Here is a 22354-nt window from a genome sequence, read left to right on the forward strand (position 1 = left end):
CAGAGATGAGTGATTTTCAACATATAAAAATAGCACTTTATCCACGAATGGTTTAGCCGAAAGGTTTGTTCAGTCTTTGAAGCATGCTCTGGAAGTTTCCGTTTTTTTTAGAAAATATATTCTTGAAGCATTTGTAATTTTCACAGTTTACAGTTAAACACTTTAACATTCCCCCAAAAAACCTCTTGCGTTGCTTCTATCGTGGATTCTATCCACGAGCTCGCTGCGGAGGCTTGTGACACTGGTGTCACGTCTTGTGTGTGCAAGGACTGCGCTCTGGAGTCTTGCATTTCTTCTATCGTGGAGTCTGTCCACGAGCTCGCTGCGGAGGCTTGTGACACTGGAGTCATGTCTTGTGTGTGCAAGGACTGCGCTCTGGAGTCTTGCGTTTCTTCTATCGTGGAGTCGGTCCACGAGCTCGCTGCGGAGGCTTGTGACACTGGAGTCACGTCTTGTGTGTGCAAGACTGCGCTCTGGAGTCTTGCGTTTCTTCTATCGTGGAGTCTGTCCACGAGCTCGCTGCGGAGGCTTGTGACACTGGAGTCACGTCTTGTGTGTGCAAGGACTGCGCTCTGGAGTCTTGCGTTTCTTCTATCGTGGAGTCTGTCCACGAGCTCGCTGCGGAGGCTTGTGACACTGGAGTCACGTCTTGTGTGTGCAAGGACTGCGCTCTGGAGTCTTGCGTTTCTTCTATCATGGAGCCTGTCCACGAGCTCGCTGTGGAGGCTTGTGACACTGGAGTCACTTCTTGCTCATGCAAGGACTGCGGTGTGGAGTCTTGCATGTCTTCTTTTCTTTCTCACCCAGTCCATAGAATTGCTACAGTGCTGAAGGAGGCTATTCAGCCCACAGAGTTTGCACCGACCCTCTGAAAGTGCACCCTACCAAGACCCACTCCCCGCATATCCCATAAACTTACCTATACTGCACATCTTTGAACACTAAGGGGCAATTTAGTGTGGCCTATTCACCTAACCTGAATCTTCCTAGACATCCAGGGTTCTCTGGGCTTGTTGATTCTACATTTCACCCGAAAGGGAACATGTTATTCCTGTCCTCTCTCCATTTCCTTTTTGAACGGCCCCCCACTCCCCTTTTGTAGATTTTCCTACAAGAAGCTGCTCCCAGTTTACTTTGGCCAGACTCTGCCTTATTCTAATAAAGTCTGCCTTCTCCCAATCCAAAACCATTTTTTGCAGACCATCTTTTTGCTTTTCTTCAACAAACTTAAATCGCACTGTCTTGCGGTCGCTATTACCAAAATGCTCCCCCACTGCCACCCAGAGCACCTGTCCAGCTTCATTCCCAAGAATTAGATCCAGCACTGCACCATCCCTTGTTGTATCTTCTAAATATTGACATAAACAGCTCTCCTGAATACATTTCAAGAAATCCACCCTTTACACTATGACTATCCCAATTAATTTTGGGGAAATTAAAATCTCCTAACATAATTATCACATATTATTCTTTTTACACACCTCAGTGAATTGTCCACATATCTGCTCCTCTATTGCTGACTGTTTGGGGGCCTATAATTCATCCCAGCAATGTGACTGCCCACTTGTTATTCCTAAGCTCTTCCCACAAAGTCCCATTTGAAGACCCTTCCATGATATTGCCCCTCCTTACTGCAGTAACCGACTCCTTAATTAATAATGCTACACCATCTCCTCTTTTACACCCTCACCATCTCATCTGAAGATCCTATAGCCTGAAATGTTGAGTTACCAGTCCTGCCCCTCCCTCAACCATGTCTCTGTGATAGCAACAATATCACAATTCCATGTGTCAATCCACACCTTTAACTTATTAGACTTACCTACAATACTCCTAGCATTAAAGTAGAAGCCATCCAGCCTCCCATTACTCTCATGGAACTCAACATGGCTGAATCCCTCTGTCTTGGTTCCTTTACCATAGTATGTTGTGTCCCGATTGACTAACATGTAAACGGGATTCTCCAGCCTCCCAGCCATGTGTTATTCGGCAGTGGGAGGCGGCATGCCGTTCGCTGGAAGCAGGATTCTCTGCTCCCACTGCTGCCAACTGGGATTTTCAAATTGAAGCCACCCTACTCTGCCGAGAAACCCGCGAGTGGGGGTACACTGCCAGGGGGACCAGAGAATCCTGCCGCCAGAGAACGGCGGGAGTATTCCAGCCTCTGTGTCCCCTTCTCCTGCGAGACTCACCCCAACATCACGGGTAATCCCACCCTCAAGAATATTATTCCCATTCTGACTCAGGTGCAGACCATCCCTCTTGTACATGTCCAAATTTCTACAGAAATGGCCCCAGTGATCCAGGAATCTAAAATCCTCCCTCCTGCACCAACTCTTGAGGCGCGCATTCATCTGCACTATTTTCCTGTTTCTGCACTCGCTAGCATGTGGCAGCAGGAGTAATCGAGAGATTACAACATTTGAGAAACTGCTTTTTAATCTGCTGCCTATCTCCATAAATTCATGGTGTCAGACCTCATACTTAATTCGACCAACATACCAAAACCTCTGACATATCACCCTCCCCCTTTACGATGCCCTGCAGTCATTCAGTGATGTAACTGACCCTGGTCCCAGGGAGGTAACACACCATCCTGGAGTCACATCAGCATCGCAGAAATGCCTGTCTGTTTCCGAAACGAACAAATCCCCGATCACTGCTGCTCCTTTTTCCTCCCTCCCGTACATTCAGGCCTCGTGTGATGCCAGAAGCTTGGGTCTGACTGAACTCCCTTGAGGAGCCAGCACCCTTATCAGCTTCCAAAATGGAAAGCCGATTTGAGAGCGGTGCCCCAGGGGACTCCTGAACTAACTGCCTGTTATTTTGGACTGTCTGGTGCTCACCCTTCTTTCTTCCAGTCCCTTGAGCTTCAGGGTGACCACCTCCCTAAACAAGCTATGCACATAACTCTCAGCCTCGTGGATGCACAACAGTGTCTCCAGCTGCCGCCCGAGCACCGAAACCAGGTCACAAGTTTCTGCAATTGGGAACATGTTCTGAAAATCCAAGGATGCTGGTAGGGTCCATGTCTTCCCACATATAATAGGTCGCACATTCCGCTGAACTGACCTCACCTGCCATTTTAAACTTAAATGTACTTTGTCTTACCTGCTAGCTTTTCTAATTACTTTGTCTCAAAAGATACTCTTAACTTAGTCTCCTTCTCTCATCCTACTTTGACCTACTTATCCTTATATTTCTCATTATACTTATTTACTTTATTATACTGACTCTGACTTTTACCTAGGGCTGGTCCGTCTCAGTTAACTCCTGAATATTACACTTTTGTAATTTATTCCTATTTAGGGTCAGACCCTAATGGTAGTTCCTTACCAGCCAATTCCGAGTCACCGGACCTTATGCACCCAGTCAACTGCTTTCTTATGTCTCTCGTCCCTTTCTGAATCCTGATGTCACCTCAGGAGCTCCGCTCTGGATTCAGTAACGGTTCACTGCGCTGCTCTTTTTTAAAGTGTCCCTGCCACTCTGATCAGCTGTTCCTTACCATGTTAGCTTTCTCACTGGCCTCTAGTCCTCTGTGCTCTGTTATCTGAATTCTCGGCTCTCCTCACAGTTTTAAACTGAGCTCTCAGTTCTCCTCACTGTTTGAAAACTGAACTCCCGGCTCTGCTCACTGTTTCTACGGGTGGGCAAGCTGACCCCCTCTTATGTCGTTGCTCCTAAAAAATACCAGCAGAGGCAGTGAGGTAAGAAGCATGGCACACCCACCACCCCCCTCAACTTTACGCCCCCCATCTCTCCCCAAACCTTCTACCCCCCTCCCAGGGTGTGCACAAATCTGGTTCTTGTATGTCAAAGGAAAGAATGGCGGGACGGTGGCGCAGTGGTTAGCACTGCTGCCTTACGGCGCCTAGGACCCGGGTTCGATTCCGGCTCTGGGTCACTGTCCGTGTGGAGTTTGCACATTCTCCCCATGTCTGCGTGGGTTTCGCCCCCACAACCCAAAAGATGTGCAGGGTAGGTGCATTGCCCACGCTCAATTGCCCCTTAATTGGGACAAGAAATAATTGGGCACATTTAAATTTAAAAAAAAGAAAGATATTACCACTCTGTCACCATTGGCACTGGGACTTTAGTCACTTGAGAAACACATTCGAGCAAGTTCAGTGCCAAAACTAATGCGGACACCATGAATGTATTTTTTTCACTGATGCTTAAACTAAAAATTCTAACAGGGTGAGACAGGATAGATTCAGAAAGAATGTTCCTGATGGTGGGGGAGTCCAGAACTATGGGTCATAATTTGAGGATAAGGGATAAACCTTTTAGGACTGAGGTGAGGAGAAATTTCTTCATCTGTCGAATCCACGACCACAGAAAGTAGTTGAGGCCAAACCATTGCGTGATTTCAAGAAGGAGGCCATTCGGCCCATCAAGTCTGCACCGGCTCTTGGAAAGAGCACCCTACCCAAGGTCAACACCTCCACCCTATCCCCATAACCCAGGAACCCCACCCAACACTAAGGGCAATTTTGGACACTAAGGCCAATCCACCTAAAGTGCACATCTTTGGACTGTGGGAGGAAACCGGAGCACCCGGAGGAAACCCACGCAGACACGGGGAGGATGTGCAGACTCCGCACAGACAGTGACCCAAGCTGGGAATCGAACCTGGGATCCTGGAGCTGTGAAGTAATTGTGCTATCCACAATGCTACCGTGCTGCCCGGGTCAAGAGATATAGGGGGAAGGTGGGGTCAGGGTACTGAACTTGATGATCAGCTATGATCATAATGAATGGCGGAGCAGGCTCAAAGGGCTGAATGGTCCCCTGCTGCTTCTATTTTCGATGTACGTTTCTATGTAATTTTCAGGTGATTTGAAGGAAAATTCACTTGTTATCGGAATTGATTGGGTGAAATATCGAGAAGACATGAACCCAAACAAGTCATTGGCCGGGTTCTTTTAGTTGTATCAAATTCCCGCCCAAAGCCAACAGATATTCTGCTGCTCTCCAAATTTTCCAGTCTCACACACGACCATTCCCATTTCAAGTCGGAGTGGAAAATCCCAACCATTGATTTCAAGTCAGAGCGTTGACTCCTTGACAAGTGAAGTAAAAACACAGGGAGCCTACTTTTGTGATGGAGCCACTAGCGAGGTCGACCTGTTTATTTACCTTCTCACATCTTTCCTCCCGAGCGTTTCCCCTGCTTTAGTTACTTGTTCATTCGGACTTGCAAGCCTGCAAGATCAAGGCATTTCATCAGCGAACGTTTTGTTATTTTTCGGGAGTTACAGGACGATTAGAGTCCAAACCTTTGAGCAAGGATGTTTTACCAGGGTGGCAACAAGACTCATTTCCAATTCTATTTACTTCATTCCGATCAATGCCAGTGATATCACAGGGCTGAGTCAATCCTTTGTGTTCAAATGTATTTCTTAAGGAGTAGCTGCATTCGATAACTGAAGACTGATTACCTATGACCCATGATCGTCAGGGGAAAATGCAACTGAAGCCTTATGACACTGAGGTCCCCACAAGCAGTGTTGATGTACTGGTAATGTCACTGAACTGGTAATCCAGAGGCCCAAGCTAATTCACTGAGGGTGCAGGTTCAAATTCTTCTGTGGCAGCTGGAGGGAATTCAATTCAATGCGTAAAATAAAAACCTGGAATTGAAAGTTTTTCTTGGTAATTGCATCCCTGAAACTGTCATTCCGTTCATTGCTTAAAAACCCATTTGGTGCAAGAAAGCCTTCCAGGGAAGAAATTCTGCTACCTTTACCTGGCCTAGCCTACACGTGACTCCACACCCACAGCAAGGTTGGTTGGCTCTCAACGTGTAGGAGAGGCAGTGGCGTAAGTGGTATTGTCGGTGGGCTTGTAATCCAAAGACCCAGAGCCATGCTGCGGGGATATGGGTTTGAATCCCGCCGTGGCAGATGGCGAAATTTGAATTCAATTTTTTAAAAATTCTGGAATTAAAAATCTAAAGATGACAGCATTGTCGATTGTCGTAAAACCCCATCTGGTTCACTCATGTTCTTTCGGGAAAGAAATCTGTTGTCCTTACCTGGTCTGGCCTAATTGTGACTCCAGATCCACGGCAATGTGGTTGATTCTTAAACGCGCTCAGGGATGGGCAATAAATGCTGCCCCAGCCAGCGATGCCCACATCCCAAGAACGAATCTTTTAAAAAACTCTGAAACCTATTGTTTCGTAAGCAGGTAATCGATGAGCACCAAATGCTGGCCCTGCCAATATGGCTCACAGCCCTTGAAATGATTTTTATTAACTGAATATTTAGGAACGAAATCATTTCTCCTCCCCAATGAAGACCTAAGAATGGGTAAGGTTACCAGTGTCCAAAGAAACCGGCAAATATTTTTCAAACAAATGTGATGTGGCGCCACATATACATTTCAAACATTGTCCAATGATGTGTAGGTTAGGTGGGGGTATGGGGGTCGGGCGGGGGAGTGGGCCTAGGTAGGATGCTCTTTCAGAGGGTTGGTGCAGACGCAATGGAGTGAAAGGCCTCCTTCTGCACTGTAGAGATTCTATGGATTATTGGAAGCATGGGGAAAGGTCAGTGGGCTCAGTGAGCACATGGATGTTTGATTAGTGCAACCTGTAAGGATCCTTCCTTTCCTCTTTCCTTTATTTTCCCGTTATTACTTTTGATCCATGGATGATTAATGGACATGCGTCTTTAAGTCACTCAGCAGAATTCAGAAGCTACAGGAGCGATCACTCTGCTAGTCTCTGCTAGCTTGAGCAGGATTTTCAGACTTGTCGGCATCAGAGCAAAAAGGGATGGCACTTGGCTTGATTGATTCGCTGGATGCCAATGAATTGGCCCAAAAGGCCATACTCTGCCTGGTAACAGGTGGTAATTGGATCTTATCCCAGTGGAATGGTTTTAATAGTGCCAAGGATTTTCAGTTTGTCTGATGAAAGCATAGGGAGAAAGTTTCTCTCTCCTCCATGTTTTCTCCAGAAAGGCTGTGAATGCTGTATCCTGAGGCTGTAGAGAACTTAAATGAGTGATTTTACAGGAAAACCATGACCGGCGGCAAAGAACAATACGTACCTTCTCTCGCTCTCGCTCCAGAAAGGCTGTGAAATGAAATGAATAAAAATGAAATTAAATGATGAATGAATGAAAATCGCTTATTGTCACAAGTAGGCTTCAAATTAAGTTACTGTGAAAAGCCCCTAGTCACCACATTCTGGCACCTGTTTGGGGATGCTGGTATGGGAATTGGACCATGCTGCTGGCCTGCCTTGGTCTGCTTTCAAAACCAGCGATTTAGCCCTGTGCTAAACCAGCCCCAGCATCTGGACATTAACGGAGTCGAATCGTTCCTGTTACTAAAGGGGAATTCCTGATGCCACAGTGCATAAAGTCACGTGCATGCCATTGATAGCCCCCTGCATCTGTGGAAGACCAGCTATGGTCTCAAATCTCACAGCCCTCTCGTGAATGCTTATTTCTGAAACTATAGAAACCAGAATTAATGTACAATTAAAACCACAAACTGAGAGCAAAATTTGAAGAGGAGTAAGGTGCTCATAACCACCATCCGAAACATAGATTTTTTTTCCCTTTTACTTATGATTTGTTACCCTTTACTCCCCTCTGTGTTTGTCTATCTGGTGTGTATGTGTGTGCGTGTAGAGGCTAGGGGGCAAGTTAAAGTGGGCAATTAGGAATTAATTAACCAGCTGTATTTGCTGCATATTTCATTATAGTTCTTGTTATAAATAAACAGTAATTAGGGCAGCACAGTGGCACAGTGGTTAGCACTGTGGCCTCACGGCGCCACAGTCCCAGGTTCGATCCCGGTTCTGGGTCACTGTCCATGTGGAGTTTGCACATTCTCCCCGTGTTTGCGTGGGTTTTGCTCCTAGAACCCAAAGATGTGCAGGGTAGGTGGATTTGCCACACTAAATTGCCCTTCATTGGAAAAAATGAATTGGGTACTCTAAATTCATGGAAAAAAAACAGTAATTCTGTTTACATTTACAAACCTGGTGACTGTAATTATTAGGCAGCCAAGGGCCAAAGACTTTGGCTATTTCTTCGAAGAATTATTGATTAATTTACTTGTGTTGTGACTCTGGGTTAAGTGGGGCTGGAATTGACCGTGCACAAGCCCAGGGTGTCGTAACAAACTCCATTCTCAAATTTCATCCTTCCATCCTTCCTTACCTTCAGAAGCAAATCTTCTTGTTCTTCAATGCATTTTTTGGTTACAATTTCAACGGCATTGCCTCCACAGCTGCCTCACATTTTCAGCTTGCGTTGTTTCATACTGGCTAGATTCCTGACCTACCCCTCATTTCCTTATTTTTAAAAATCCATTCCAGTCTGATCCAAACCTCTGACTTGACAGATGAAACCCATTTGTCTCTTTCAGAATGCGCAGGGTAGGTGGATTGGCCACGCTAAATTGCCCCACAATTGGAAAAAAAAGAGAATGCCCTTACTTTACACTGGGTTCCTAAGCAGAAAGACTTGCATTTATGTAGCGCCCTTCACGGCCACAGGACATCCCAACGTCCTTCACACATCCACCTGAGCCACGGTTGACAATTCCAAGTGGATTGATCCAAACTTCAACTTCTCTTGCTAACGCTAATCCCCGGTGCAGGAGAGAGCGCTGCCCATCCCTGGATGCGTGCAGGGGCCGAATGTGTTTGGAATTTAACATTTAGAAATTCAAACTTTCGGAGGGCAGGGAGGAAAGAATTTCTCCTCTCCAATTAAGATCTGAGAACGGTTAAGTTCACAAAAGTGTGCGAAGCACCCGGTGAATATTTTTCGAACACATGTGACGAGGCACTGCATTTACAGTTCAAGCATTGTCTGACTGGACTGATGTGAGGCCTGTGTTGTGGTCATGGTTTTTTTGTTGTTGGCCTCAGCGGCACTTTATAGCCAAAGAATTTCTTCTCCTTTTAAGTGCAGCTGCAAGATAGGCAATTACACCACTTTTCATCCAAATCAGGTCCAGCTTGCTTTCCACCAATATTACAGTGGAAATATAAGCGCACTGTTGCTAACTTGCTGTTGTCTCTTAATTTGGCTCTGTTTAATTACGTTTGCTCAAGAGTCGCCAGGTATCTTTCGACACCGCCACAAGGTTCAAAACCGAATACTGATCAAAGACTCGATACACCAGTTAGTAAGTTCAAAAGCAATGCTCATTTATTTACACGCAGTCAAATCTACTCATGCATAAAACACTACAACCTAAACTATCACTATTACTAAAAGCCTATACTTAGCTTCGGGTGCCCACTCAGTCAGAGGAACAATGGCCGTTGCTCAGTTCTGAGGCTGCTGGGTTGAGCTGAATGCAGGATAGCAACTCGAAGCGTCTATCTTGTAGCGTGCGTTGACTGGGAACTTACTTGACCTGGCCTAGCTTTGGCAGGTCTCTCCTCGCTGAGAGCCAAGGCAAAGAGAGCGATTCTCTCTTGGGGAATCCTTTTTATATTCGAAAGGGCTTCGCGTGCTTTTGGGCGGGCCTTGAACTTGGCCCCAATTAATTAGGCCATTTCCCAATCGTCCTTATCGATGTTCCTCCAATAGAGGGGTGGGTTCCCTGGTTGCTGGGTGTGTCCTAGGTGGCCATTGGTCTGCTTTGTTTTAGTCTCCTCTGGCGCCGGGGTGTCTGTCTTACCATTATTTACCTAAATGTTACCCTTTTGTCCCCGGAGATGGCTCATTAGTCTGTAGATGGTTCTGCAGTATCAGTCTTGCCTGAGAGCTACAGCTCTAATCAACAGACAGACCTTGCACCTGCTTGTTTTTTCGGTATTGTCCAATTTTCCCTGCATTCTTTGCAAAGTGTCCATTTTGTAATCGCGACGTGGCCATCCCAGATGGCTACAGCACTCATCACGTGAAGAAAGGAACACGACATTTGATGAAAATATACAAAAAACAAAAAGGGAGGAATGAGATATGGGAAAGATATATTATACCCTTTAACCCAGGTCAGGATTAATGGGGAGGAAATCCCAGAGGAGGTTTAATTCCATTCACTAATGGCTTCCGTCAATAGTCTCTGAAGATCACTTGAGGATCTTAACAGCAGACGGCTAGCAAGTGTGTGATAGGTGCGATGGCAGGGCTGGGGAGATATATATCCTGCCCATCCCATTCAATTTTAGGTAGTATAAAAATCAAATCAAATTTACTGGTTTGCCGAAAACCATGATCACTTCTGGAAGTTATACTCCCCTAAACAAAAAAGTGTAATTTTGTTGGATCATAAAAGTACATGGCGGAATTCTCCGACACCCCGCCGGGTCGGAGAATCGCCGGGGGGGGGGGGGGGGGGGGGGGCGTGAATCCCACCCCCGCCGGCTGCCGAATTCTCCGGCGCCGGGGTTTTGGCGGCGGCGGGAATCGCGGCGCGCTGGTCGGCGGCTGCTCGCAGCGCCCCATCCCCCCGGCGATTCTCCGGCCCACGATGGGCCGAGTGGCCGCCTGTTTTCGGCCCACCGGTCCACGGGTGGGCCTGTGCCATGGGGCACTCTTTCCCTCCGCACCGGCCGCTGTCAACCTCTGCCATGGCCGGGGCGGCGAAGAACCCCCCTGCACCAGCGTGCGCTGGGATGACGCCAGCACACGCTGGCGCACCCCCGCATGCGCCAATTCACGCCGGCCGGTGGAGGCCCTTCCAAGTCGGCTGGCGCGGCGCCATACTCTCCGGCGCCGGCCTAGCCCCTGAAGGTGCGTAGCACCTTCGGGGCGGCCCGATGCCGGAGTGGTTCACGCCACTCCTCGGCGCCGGAGTGGCCCACCCAGCCGGTTCGCGGAGAATCCCGCCCAATGAATCCATTCCATCAATCAGCTGGAAAATATTGAAAACTCCAAACAGTTATTCTGGCATCTAGAAAAAAAATAGATACTAGGGAACATGCCGTGAGGGGTCAGTTTTGGTTGCGAGATCCAATGGATGCATAATCCAATTGTAAACGTTGACAAACAAATCTTGAAAGTGAGGGCACTACATTTCTGTGGGCACCAATCCGTAAGTAAAGAGAAAGTATACACAGGAGAGCACTTAGAATGTCAATGTGAACTTTGTCGATTAGAGCCTTTTCCCTGCCATTTCTTACCTCGAAGCAAGGATGCTGACAGGATCTGGGTATTTATATTCACATTAACTCAGGAGAGATAAATTTGCAATTTATAGTCCAGAGAGCTGTTAATATAATAGATGCCTCAACTGCCAAGTGCACATGGAGAATATATATTCATAAATTAGTACAGAAGGGACTCCTTCTGTCACAACAAGTTGCATTCTACTTTTTGCATCGCAGCACTTTTCGCAGAAGATGAAAATGTCCATGATTACAGTGGAGAGCCATGCTTGAAGAGTTGGAGTTTGAGCTACAACAATGTTGGCGCTGATTCTTCAACTTGTGTTCTCTTTGAGCCCTCTCCAAGATGGTGGGGAATAGGGCCAGTGGGCAGATGTGGTGTTGTGTTCGGCGTTCGATGTCCAGCCAGGAATCTACCAAACGACTTGTGGCTTGTCCAAATCAGGATCTTTATTGAATCACACGTGGTAAGATAGCGATCTGTTACAGAGCAAGTTATCATGGAGTTTCTTTGTACCTCCCCTGGGACTACCCATAGGCACGACGGTCATCTTGTACATCTCCTAACCATTTCCTGATCACTGGATGCGCCCGCACTTATATCTGAGTGCCTTGTCACATGATCCCTGTCTCGAGACCGCATTGTGGGTCTGTACCGGAACCGACTGGTTGGAAGTCACACCACCAGCCATCGACAATATTGCTTCCATACATGTCACCACATGTGGGTGAACTGCTGCAAGTGAGTTTCATTAATGCAAAATATACTGATCAAAATGGTGGAGAAACAAAATGGTGGAGGAACAAATAGTTTTCTTGATTTGTGCATTGGATGGGAAAATAAGCAAATTAAGTGAAAGTTCCAGAACACGTCTGTTGATTCAGTGAAGGTTGAAGGGATTTATTCCCTTTGGTGTTGTGGCCAGTTATGTTGAAGCTGACATTGATAAAGGTTAAATCGACTTAACCCTCGGACATTTATTTAGTTCAGGCCCAATCATTTTCGTTTGCCCACCTTTTGCTGCCAATAACAGTGTGGTAAAACTCTTGAAATGAAACAAAATAATCAGTAAATTCCGACAATTCTGCTCATTATTTTGATATCAATGTGTGTCTCAAGCGAATTATCTCTCGTAAGACAACTTTGTATGTATTATTTGTGGCCTTCATTTCAGAATAAAGATATTGGAGGCACTGGAGACGGTGAAAAAAAATTATCTACAAAAAGACACCACAACTGAGGAGTTATAATATGTGTAAAGACTGAACAAGCCTGGAAGAGAAGGCTAAGATATTTCAGATAATGAAAGGCAATAGAGAAAATCTTTCTCCTTTCAGGGAATCCAGAGGTGGGGGGACACAAATAAAAGATGGTCACGAATAAATCTAATAGGTAATTCAGAAGAAACTTCTTTACTTGAAGAGGTTACTTGTAGATCCGTGCGGAGCGTAATAAATCTTATGGTAAAGGCGGGCACGATTGATCCAAACTTCCCCACACTTACATCATGGGTTCAAAGCTCCAACCGCCGTATTTAAATAGGACCCGGACAACATTCCTCCCTTCCGCCCTTTCCCCCTGAGCTTCCCTTTGTGGTGAACCACTGTAATAGGAGATGTAAGGTAGGACCTGCACTACAGGTTCGCCGCTAGCTCCTGCTGGCTGGCTCCACTCACGGAGAACAGTATAAATATGCATGACCTCCAGTGCCCTGCCATTTCGCCAGCTGCAGCAGGAGGCCACGCATCTGACTGTAATAAAGCCACAGTTGTACCCAACTTTAGTCTTTGTGCAATTGATCGTGCATCAATTTATTACAGTCAGATTTTCCACAGAATGGATATCAGAATTAAGCCCGATCGCCTGCAGCTGGGTCCGCACTCGCCCGATGCCAGGAAAGACTTTACTCACTGGCTAGCATGTTTTGAGACCTACATCAAGGCTGCGGACCCCGAGCCAACGGAGGCTCAGAAGATAAACGTCCTGTACTCCAGACTGAGCTCCAGCGTGTTCCCGTTGATCCAAGACGCCACGACTTACACAAAAGCAATGGAACTCCTCAAAGAACAATACGCGCAGAAGACAAACATGCTCTTCGCCAGGCATGTACTTGCCACCCGCTCGCAACTACCTAGTGAGTCCATCGAAGACTTCTGGCGGGCCCTAATCCCACTCGTCCGGGAATGTGACTGTCAGGCCGTCACGGCCGCCGAACACGCAAATCTCCTCATGCGCGATGCCTTCATGATGGGGATTGCGTGGACCGCATCCCAGAACGATTGATGGAAGGGGCCACGCTCGAACTGGCGGAGACGAAAACCTTGGCGCTCTCCATGACGGTCGCATCCCGTAACGTACAATCGTACCTCTCCCGCTGCGCTGCCCACCCTGCTACTCCTTCCTACCCCTCCTGGACCCCGCTTCACGGCTATGTGCCAGGCCCGCGCAGTCACTGCGATCGCGCCAGCTATCGCCCCCTCCCCCACGCCAGACACACAATGGGAGCTGCCATCTTCTCCTCCCGGGTCCATGTGCGACCAATGGGCGCCGCCATCTTGTCCCGACCCCGCAATGTGCGCACCATGGGAGCCGCCATCTTGGCCCGACCCCGCAATGTGCGCACCATGGGCGCCGCCATCTTGTCCCGACACCACAATGTGCGCACCATGGGCGCCGCCATCTTGTCCCCCACAGGGTCTCCGGACATCCCGAATTCGGAACCGCACACGCTCGCCACCCAAAGCATCCGATGGCTACCAGCAGCTCGCTTCGATGATGCTGGACCATTTTCGCCCGCACAACCTGGCCACCGTGTCAACGACGGTTAGAATCAATGGCCACGCGACCTCGTGCCTGCTGGACTCCGGGAGCACCGAAAGCTTCGTTCACCCAGATACGGTAAGGCGCTGCTCCCTCGCAGTCCACCCTGCCAATCAAAGGATCTCTCTAGCCTCCGGATCCCACTCCGTCCCGATCCAAGGCTTTTGTACAGTCACCCTCACGGTCCAGGGCGTAGAATTTAGTAACTTCCGCCTCTATGTCCTTCCTAATCTCTGCGCTGCACTCCTGTTGGGCCTGGACTTCCAGTGCAACCTCCAGAGCCTCACCCTCAAATTCGGCGGGCCCTTACCCCCCCTTACCGTTTGCGGCCTCGCGACCCTCAAGGTCAATCCCCCCTCCCTTTTTGCCAATCTAACTGTGGATTGGAAGCCTGTTGCCACTAGGAGTAGACGGTACACTACCCAGGACAAGACCTTCTTCAGGTCCAAAGTCCAGCGGCTGCTTAAGGAGGGTATTATCGAGGCCAGCAACAGCCCCTGGAGAGCCCAAGTGGTAGTGGTTAATGTCATGATATACATCAGCAGATCATGGTGCAATCACACACACACTGACACACTGATGGAGATACAGTAGGACCAACCAGCATACACAACATCACAGCCAATCACCAGTGAGAGCACATTCACGATAAAGACAGAGGACACCAGAGTTCACGCTCATTCCAGCAGCAGCCAGCTCAGAGCACAGAGCTCACAGCCTGCCTCTCAGACATTCACCATGTGCTGAGTGCCTCACCTAGATAGTGATAGGACAGGATCCACAGATAAGCTGGTAATGCACGTACCCAAGCTTACAGCATGTTATTACAGTTGAGTTGTAAATAAAATAGAGTTACACCATCTCCAGCCGTGTTGACCTGATTGTAGACCAGAACATCCAACACGACATGGTTCCAGGAGTGGACGCATACTAGCCCCTGTGAGACCTACCTGCAACTTATCAGCAATCCGCCATCCTGCAGCATGGAGAACATCAACCCGCCGCCGCCGCTACGTATCGCTGGCAATCTCGGGGTGTATTGGAAGCTTTTTAAACAGCGCTTCCAGCTCTTCCTAGAGGCCACAGACAGGGAGAATGCATCGGACACCAGGAAGATTGCCCTTCTTCTCTCCATGGCAGGGCAACACGCCACCCACATCTTTAACTCCCTTGCATTCGCTGATGGCGAGGACAAAACCAAATACAAGACGGTGCTCCTAAAATTTGATGAACTCTTCAGCGTTGAAGTTAACGAAAGCTTCGAAAGGTACCTGTTCCAGCAGCGCCTGCAGGTAAGCACGAGCCTTTCCAGTCTTATTTAACGCACCTCCGCATCCTTGTGCAGTCCTGCGGCTATGGGCCCACCTCTGACTCCATGATACGCGACCAGATAGTTTTCGGGGTCATGTCGGACACCCTGCGCCAGCAGCTCCTTAAAATCATGCAACTCACCCTAGCGACGGCCATCGAGACGTGTGTCCTGCATGAGAACACCACCAGCCGGTACTCACACATCTAGGCAGCTGAAACGGTGCGGCAGGGGCCCATGAGGCGGAGCGGGTCCAGACGATCGAGTACCTCCCGACCCGTGGCCCGGAGGAGGGCGGCCGTTTCGCACGTTTTCCGAGGCCTCCTGCTCTTGTACGCGCCAAAATAGGGGACGTTGACGCGGAGGAACGCGATGCGCAGGCGCGCACTACGCAAGACCGCACCGCGCATGCGGGGTGGCGCAACGAACGCACTGACGTCATGGCGTGCGGCAACTGTGGCTCCGCCCATTTAAAGCGGCAATGTCCGGCCAAAGCACGACAATGTCTACGCTGTGGCAGGCTTGGCCACTATGCTGCCTGCTGTCGAGCACCTCAGCCTGCCAACTCGCAACAGTTTAACCAGCCTCGCAGAAATGTTCGGGCAATTCTACCCACGTTCACCGAGTCCAATCCTGACATCATACAGACCAGTGACACTGAGGACAGGGAGCCTGTCCGCATTGCTGTCATCAACAAGAACAAGCTGTCCCCGAGTCGAACGCACCAGCACAGCAGTGATCCGGACGACGAGTGGTGTGCCACCCTGCCGGTCAACCCGAATTTGTCGCCCACCCCAAAGACTTGATTTATAAACCTTGCACTATTGGACTCACTGACTTGTTCTGCCGTACTGTTTAAGAGTTTTTCATCGTTTCTTCATAGCATTTGTTTCGTTCTTGGTGTAACATAGTTTTCCTCTGCACCTGGCACCTTCCCGTGTATATAGCATAGCCACATGTACATATTGATGTAAATAATGCACACACATGATTAGACACACTCACTGCACTTTATTTATTCTCATGTAGGCACATATTCTTTGCGAAAAGGGGGGATGTCATGATATACATCAGCATATCATGGTGCAATCACTCGCACACACACTGACACACTGATGGACATATAGTAGGACCAACCAGCATACACAACATCGCAGCCAATCACCAGTGAGAGCACACACACTATAAAGACAGGGGACACCAGAGTTCCCGCTCATTCTAGCAGCATCCAGCTCAGAGCACAGAGCTCACAGCCTGCCTCTCAGACATTCACCATGTGCTGAGTGCCTCACCTAGATAGTGATAGGACAGGGTCTACAGATAAGCTGGAAATGCACATACCCAAGTTTACAATATGTTGTTACAGTTGAGTTGTTAATAAAATAGAGTTACACCATCCCCAGCTATGTTGATCTGTTTGTAGACCAGAACACCCAACATGACAGTTAAAACTGGGGAGAAACACAGGATGGTCGTGGACTACAGCCAGACTATCAATCGGTAGCTCGTGGGAGGGGGTACGCAGCTCGATGCGTACCCCCTCCCACGCATATCTGATATGGTCAATCAGATTGTGCAGTACCGGGTCTTCTCAACAATTGACCTGAAATCCGCCTACCACCAGCTCCCCATCCGGAAGTCGGACCGGCCACACACTGCCTTTGAGGCGGACGGTCGCCTCTACCACTTCCTTTTGTACCTTTCGGTGTCACAAATGGCGTCTCGGTCTTCTAGAGAGAGATGGACCAAATGGCCGACAAGTATGGTTTGCGGGCCACCTTTCCGTACTTAGATAATGTCACCATCTGTGGCCAATGACCAGCAGGACCACGATGCCAACTTCAATAAATTCCTCCGCACTGCCACTCTTCTCAACCTGACCTACAACAAATAGAAGTGTGTGTTCAGCACAACCCGGTTAGCCATTCTCGGCTATATAGTCCAAAACGGACTTCTCGGGCCCGACCCCGAGCGCATGCGCCCCCTCGTGGAACTTCCCCTCCCCCATTGCCCCAAGGCCCTCAAACGCTGCCTGGGTTTCTTTTCCTACTACGCCCAGTGGGTCCCAAACTATGCGGACAAGGCCCGCCCACTCATTCATTCAATTCCCCCTTGCGGCGGAGGCACAACGCACTTTTGCCTGCATCAAAGCAGACATCGCCAAGGCCGGGATGCGCGCAGTGGACGAGTCACTGCCTTTCCAAGTAGAAAGTGACGCTTCAGATGTCGCCCTTGCCGCCACTCTAAACCAGGCAGGCAGACCCGTGGCATTCTTTTCCCGCACCCTTCATGCCTCTGAAATTTGACACTCATCCGTCGAAAAGGAGGCCCAAGCTATCGTTGAAGCTGTGCTGCATTGGAGGCATTACCTGGCCGGTAAGAGATTCACTCTCCTCACGGACCAACGGTCGGTAGCCTTCATGTTCAATAACACACAGCTGGGCAAGATCAAAAATGATAAAATCTTACGGTGGAGAATCGAGCTCTCCACCTATAATTACGAGATCTTGTATCGCCCCGGTAAACTCAACGAGCCCCCAGACGCCCTCACAAGTGGACCAACTCCGGGCCCTACACGACAGCCTTTGTCACCCGGGGGTCACTTGGTTGTACCATTTCATTAAGGCACAAAATTTGCCTTACTCCGTCAAGGAAGTAAGGACGATCACCAAAGATTGCCAGGCCTGTGCGGAGTGCAGAACGATGACCCCCGGGGAAACGGACAGGTAGAAAGGGAGAATGGGACGGTATGGAGGACCGTCCAGCTGGCCCTACGGTCCAGAAATCTCCCGGCCTCCCGCTGGCAAGAGGTCCTCCCTGATGCACTACATTCCATTCGCTCATTACTTTGCACTGCTACTAAAAGTACACCCCATGAACGTTTTTTTGCCTTCCCCAGTAAGTCCACATCCGGGGTATCACTCCCAACTTGGCTCACAGCTCCGGGAACCGTGCTTCTCCATAAACATGTGCGGCTCCACAAGGCGGACCCGTTGGTGGAAAGGGTGCACCAGCTCCACGCAAACCCACAGTACGCCTACGTGGCATTCCCTGATGGCCGCCAGGATACCGTTTCCCTCAGGGACCTGCCACCAGCAGGTTCCACCCCCACACCACTCCCGTCGCCCCCGGTGCCACCCTCCCCTCCCCCGCCGCAACCATAACCCCCCCAGGACTGTCCGTCCTCCCCCTGCCCACCCCCGCTGATGAAGAGGATTTCGGCACGCTCCCGGAGTCAACTTCGACCACGACAGCACCAACATCGCCGGCTCCACTTCGTCGATCCCAGAGGACAATCAAGGCGCCGGACCGGCTGAACCTCTGACCGGCCCACCGGATGACCAGAGACATTTTTTTTTCACTGTCCAGTAAATATTAAAGATTGCGAGTTGTCAATAGTTATCCACCACCCCGCCGTACTCAATTTTAACAGGGGGTGAATGTGGTAAACCACTGTGTTCCTATATTAAGGGTTGTACGGTAGAACCTTCACTACAGGTTCACCTGGGCCCCTGCATGCTAGCTCCGCCCAGGAGCCAGGTTATAAATATGCGTGGCCTTCAGCTCGCAGCCATTTCGTCAGCTGCTGTAGGAGGCCACACTTCAGATACGAATAAAGCCTCAGTTTGAATTCAACTTTGTCTCCAGCCAAATTGATCGTGCCTCACTGACCTCAGGCCAAATTAAGCATCCGGCTGGCCATGCTTCCGACAACGAACGTGAGCAGAAGATGCGGCCCACTGTTTTGAGAGTTGCCCGGGTGAAGAAGATTTAGAGAAGTTAGGAAAGAAGTGAAGATTGCCGCACGGGAAGAAGCCAAAAAAGCATCCGCAAAATCTAAGCTGGTGCATCATTGAAGACAACAGAACTGTCTGAAGCTCCAATGATTCTGAAACCACGTGAATGTGACGATAGCGTTTGTAGTTAAAAATGTAATTTGCAGTTTAAGCAAATTGGTGCTTCTTTCAACTTTGTGAAATACATGCTGCAACCATGCAAATTTAATTTGAACATTAGTATTGGTTAATCCCCAATGAATGGTGTAATGCAAGAGTCCGGGCGCGACCTACCGGCCGCAGCTCGCCGGATTCAGAATGGGATGCGGCCGGTAAATGCCGTGTGAGGCCTTCCTTAAAAAATGTATTTCCGGGATGTGGGCGTCGCTGGTTAGGCCAGCATTTATCGCCCATTCCTAGTTACCATTCAGAAGGTGGTGGTGCGCTGCCTTCTTGAACCGCTGCAGTCCTTGAGATGTAGGTACACCCACTGTGCTGTTAGGGAAGGAGTTTCAGGATATTGTCCCAGCGACAGTGAAGGAACGGCGATATATTTGCAAGTCAGGATTTTGTGTAGCTTGTCGTTGTCAAGCATCCCTAACTGCCCCAATGCCCCGATGATGGCACCCCACTCTCCCCATCCCTCCCAGACCCTTCCCCATCCTTCCCCCTCCACAACGCACCCAACCCCCCTATATTACCCCCACCCCATCCTCCCAGTTCCCTCTCAGTGATCCTCGACCCGCTTTGCCTTTCGTGCTCTACTATTAGCCCTAGGTGTGTCCCCAGGATGCACATCGAAGGTGGAGGGAGCCTGCTGCTTGTTGCGTCCCATGGCCTTCGATACCCCGGTGGACGTCCTCTCGGGCTCCTCTGAGGGCCCTGCCACATATGCCTCTCTGCGCCACCCTGTTCCGGGTGCTGCCTCTGAGTGCGGTGGGTATCAGAGGAGCGGATGGCCACTGTTGCCACTCTGTAGGGTGGCTCCAGGTTGGTACCCCCAGTGCTCCCTTCTCCTGCTCGGTGCCCAGAGGGCCCTGGGGTTCATCTCAGGATGGGCGGTAGCTGAATCGAGCCCCTAGGACCCTTGCCTCATCTAGCTCTGCCAGCCCTGGCGGCTCTCCAATGCCTGCTCTCGGTGATGCTGCTTAGTGACTGGGGCATGTTCTAAAGAGCCCCAGCAATGCCCACCTGTGACTGAGACATGCCCCGCAGCGCCTCATCATGGTGGTACTAAGTCACATCCCCCAACGGCTGGGACATGCTGTTGCGGCGTTCAGCCATGGTCATCACCGACTGCACAATGCCTTGGACACCTCCACTCATGCTACTGACGTCGTGCACCAGGCTTTCTACTGCGGTCGTAACCCCAGCAGTGTTGGTCTGGGTGCCACACATTGCTGACGCCATCTCCAGTGCACGTAGCCTCTAGGACTCTTCCAATCGGCTGCGGACCTCCTGGAGGGTTGCTGACATCCCTGTCTGAATCACACGGCTGCACCTGGGCACCGGTAGCACAGTGGTTAGCGCAATTTCTTCATAGCTCCAGATCCCAGGTTCAATTCCCGGCTTGGGTCATTGTCTGTGCAGACTCTGCACATTCTCCCAGTGTCCGCGTGCGTTTCCTCCGTGTGCTCTGGTTTCCTTCCACAGTCCAAAGGTTTGCAGGTTAGGCGGATTGACCATACTAAAATTGCCCTTAGTGTCCAAAAAGGTTAGCAGGGGTTACTGGGTTACGGGGATAGGGTGGGTGTGTGAGCTTAAGTAGGGTGCTCTTTCCAAGAGCTGGTGCAGACTCGATGGGCTGAATGGCTTCCTTCTGCACTGTAAATTCTATGATTCTAACATCTGCATCAGCTGTAGGATAACCCTGCCCAGAGGCTCACCCAGCTGGTTTCTGGAATCTAGCAGATGTCTGACTGCTGTCTCGCCTGGGGATTCCTGCCTCCACCTGGTGTACATCAGAACTGTGTGGTGCTCACCAAATTGTGCCGCAGGGGTCTGTCCGCGAGCGTTGCCCACCGATGTGTGTGTCTCTGCGTTGGTGAAGGGTGGGAGGGCACTGGCAGATGAGGATCCTTCGGGAGAATGGATCTGTGGTCCGTGGGAGGTATCGGTCATTCTGTTTGACATTAACAACTCAGGTGTGACCGTGCATCTGGGTGGGGGCCGGTGGACCCTCACCTCTGCGCCATATGCCAACCTCTATGTTGGTGACAGATCTGTACTCAGCCACCCATGCAATCTCCAGGGCCTGATCCTCATACGGGATGAGGACTCTGATGTTAGGCACCCGCTACCGGTCTGGGCCCTCTCCCGTCTGTTATGGACAACATTTCCTGCAAGATCACAGGTGGGGCATCGTTAGTCAAACGCTCATTTCATCGTGGGGGTAGAGGGTGTCCTGGTGTGTGAAGAGAGGGGGGGAGGAGGTTCGAGGGAGCTGGTTGTTGAGGAGATGGGCCGTGTGGTGGGGGGGCGAGGGGGGGGTAATGGAGAGTGGGGGGGTGGAGCCGCGTGGGGAGTATCCGAGAGGGTTTGGGGAGTAGGGATGGATGGGTGGTATGGCGGGGTGGCATGGGCGGCACTGCTAGTCATGGATGGGTTGGGACATGGAATGGTGCTGGATGGGGGCTATGCCAGGTGCATTCCCGTGGAAGGAAGGTTGGGGTTCCGGTGCCAACCCAACCGTGCGAGCCAGTTGAGGTCATTGACCTTCTTACGGCACTGAATGCTGTTCTTCCTGATCACATTTCCTAAGCAGAGAAGCACTGCGGCTGGTCCTCGGAGACCCTCGGGGGAACTGCACTCTCTGGCCTCAACCACGTCTAATAATCTGCCCAGTCCACATACCCGAATTGTGGAGCTGGTCTTCTCGGCAGCATCCCACAGTGGGGTTGGGTGTGTGGGGTTGGCTGTGTGGGGTTGGGTGTGTGGGGTTGGCTGTGTGGGGTTGGCTGTGTGGGGTTGGCTGTGTGGGGTTGGCTGTGTGGGGTTGGCTGTGTGGGGTTGGCTGTGTGGGGTTGGCTGTGTGGGGTTGGCTGTGTGGGGTTGGCTGTGTGAGGTTGGCTGTGTGAGGTTGGCTGTGTGGGGTTGGCTGTGTGGGGTTGGCTGTGTGGGGTTGGCTGTGTGGGGTTGGCTGTGTGGGGTTGGCTGTGTGGGGTTGGCTGTGTGGGGTTGGCTGTGTGGGATTGGTTGTGTGAGGTTGGATGTGTGGGGTTGGATGTGTGGGGTTGGCTGTGTGGGGTTGGCTGTGTGGGGTTGGATGTGTGGGGTTGGATGTGTGGGGTTGGATGTGTGGGGTTGGCTGTGTGGGGTTGGCTGTGTGGGGTTGGCTGTGTGAGGTTGGCTGTGTG

This window comes from Scyliorhinus torazame, chromosome 9 (genome assembly GCF_047496885.1).
Source record: "Scyliorhinus torazame isolate Kashiwa2021f chromosome 9, sScyTor2.1, whole genome shotgun sequence".
NCBI lineage: Eukaryota > Metazoa > Chordata > Chondrichthyes > Carcharhiniformes > Scyliorhinidae > Scyliorhinus > Scyliorhinus torazame.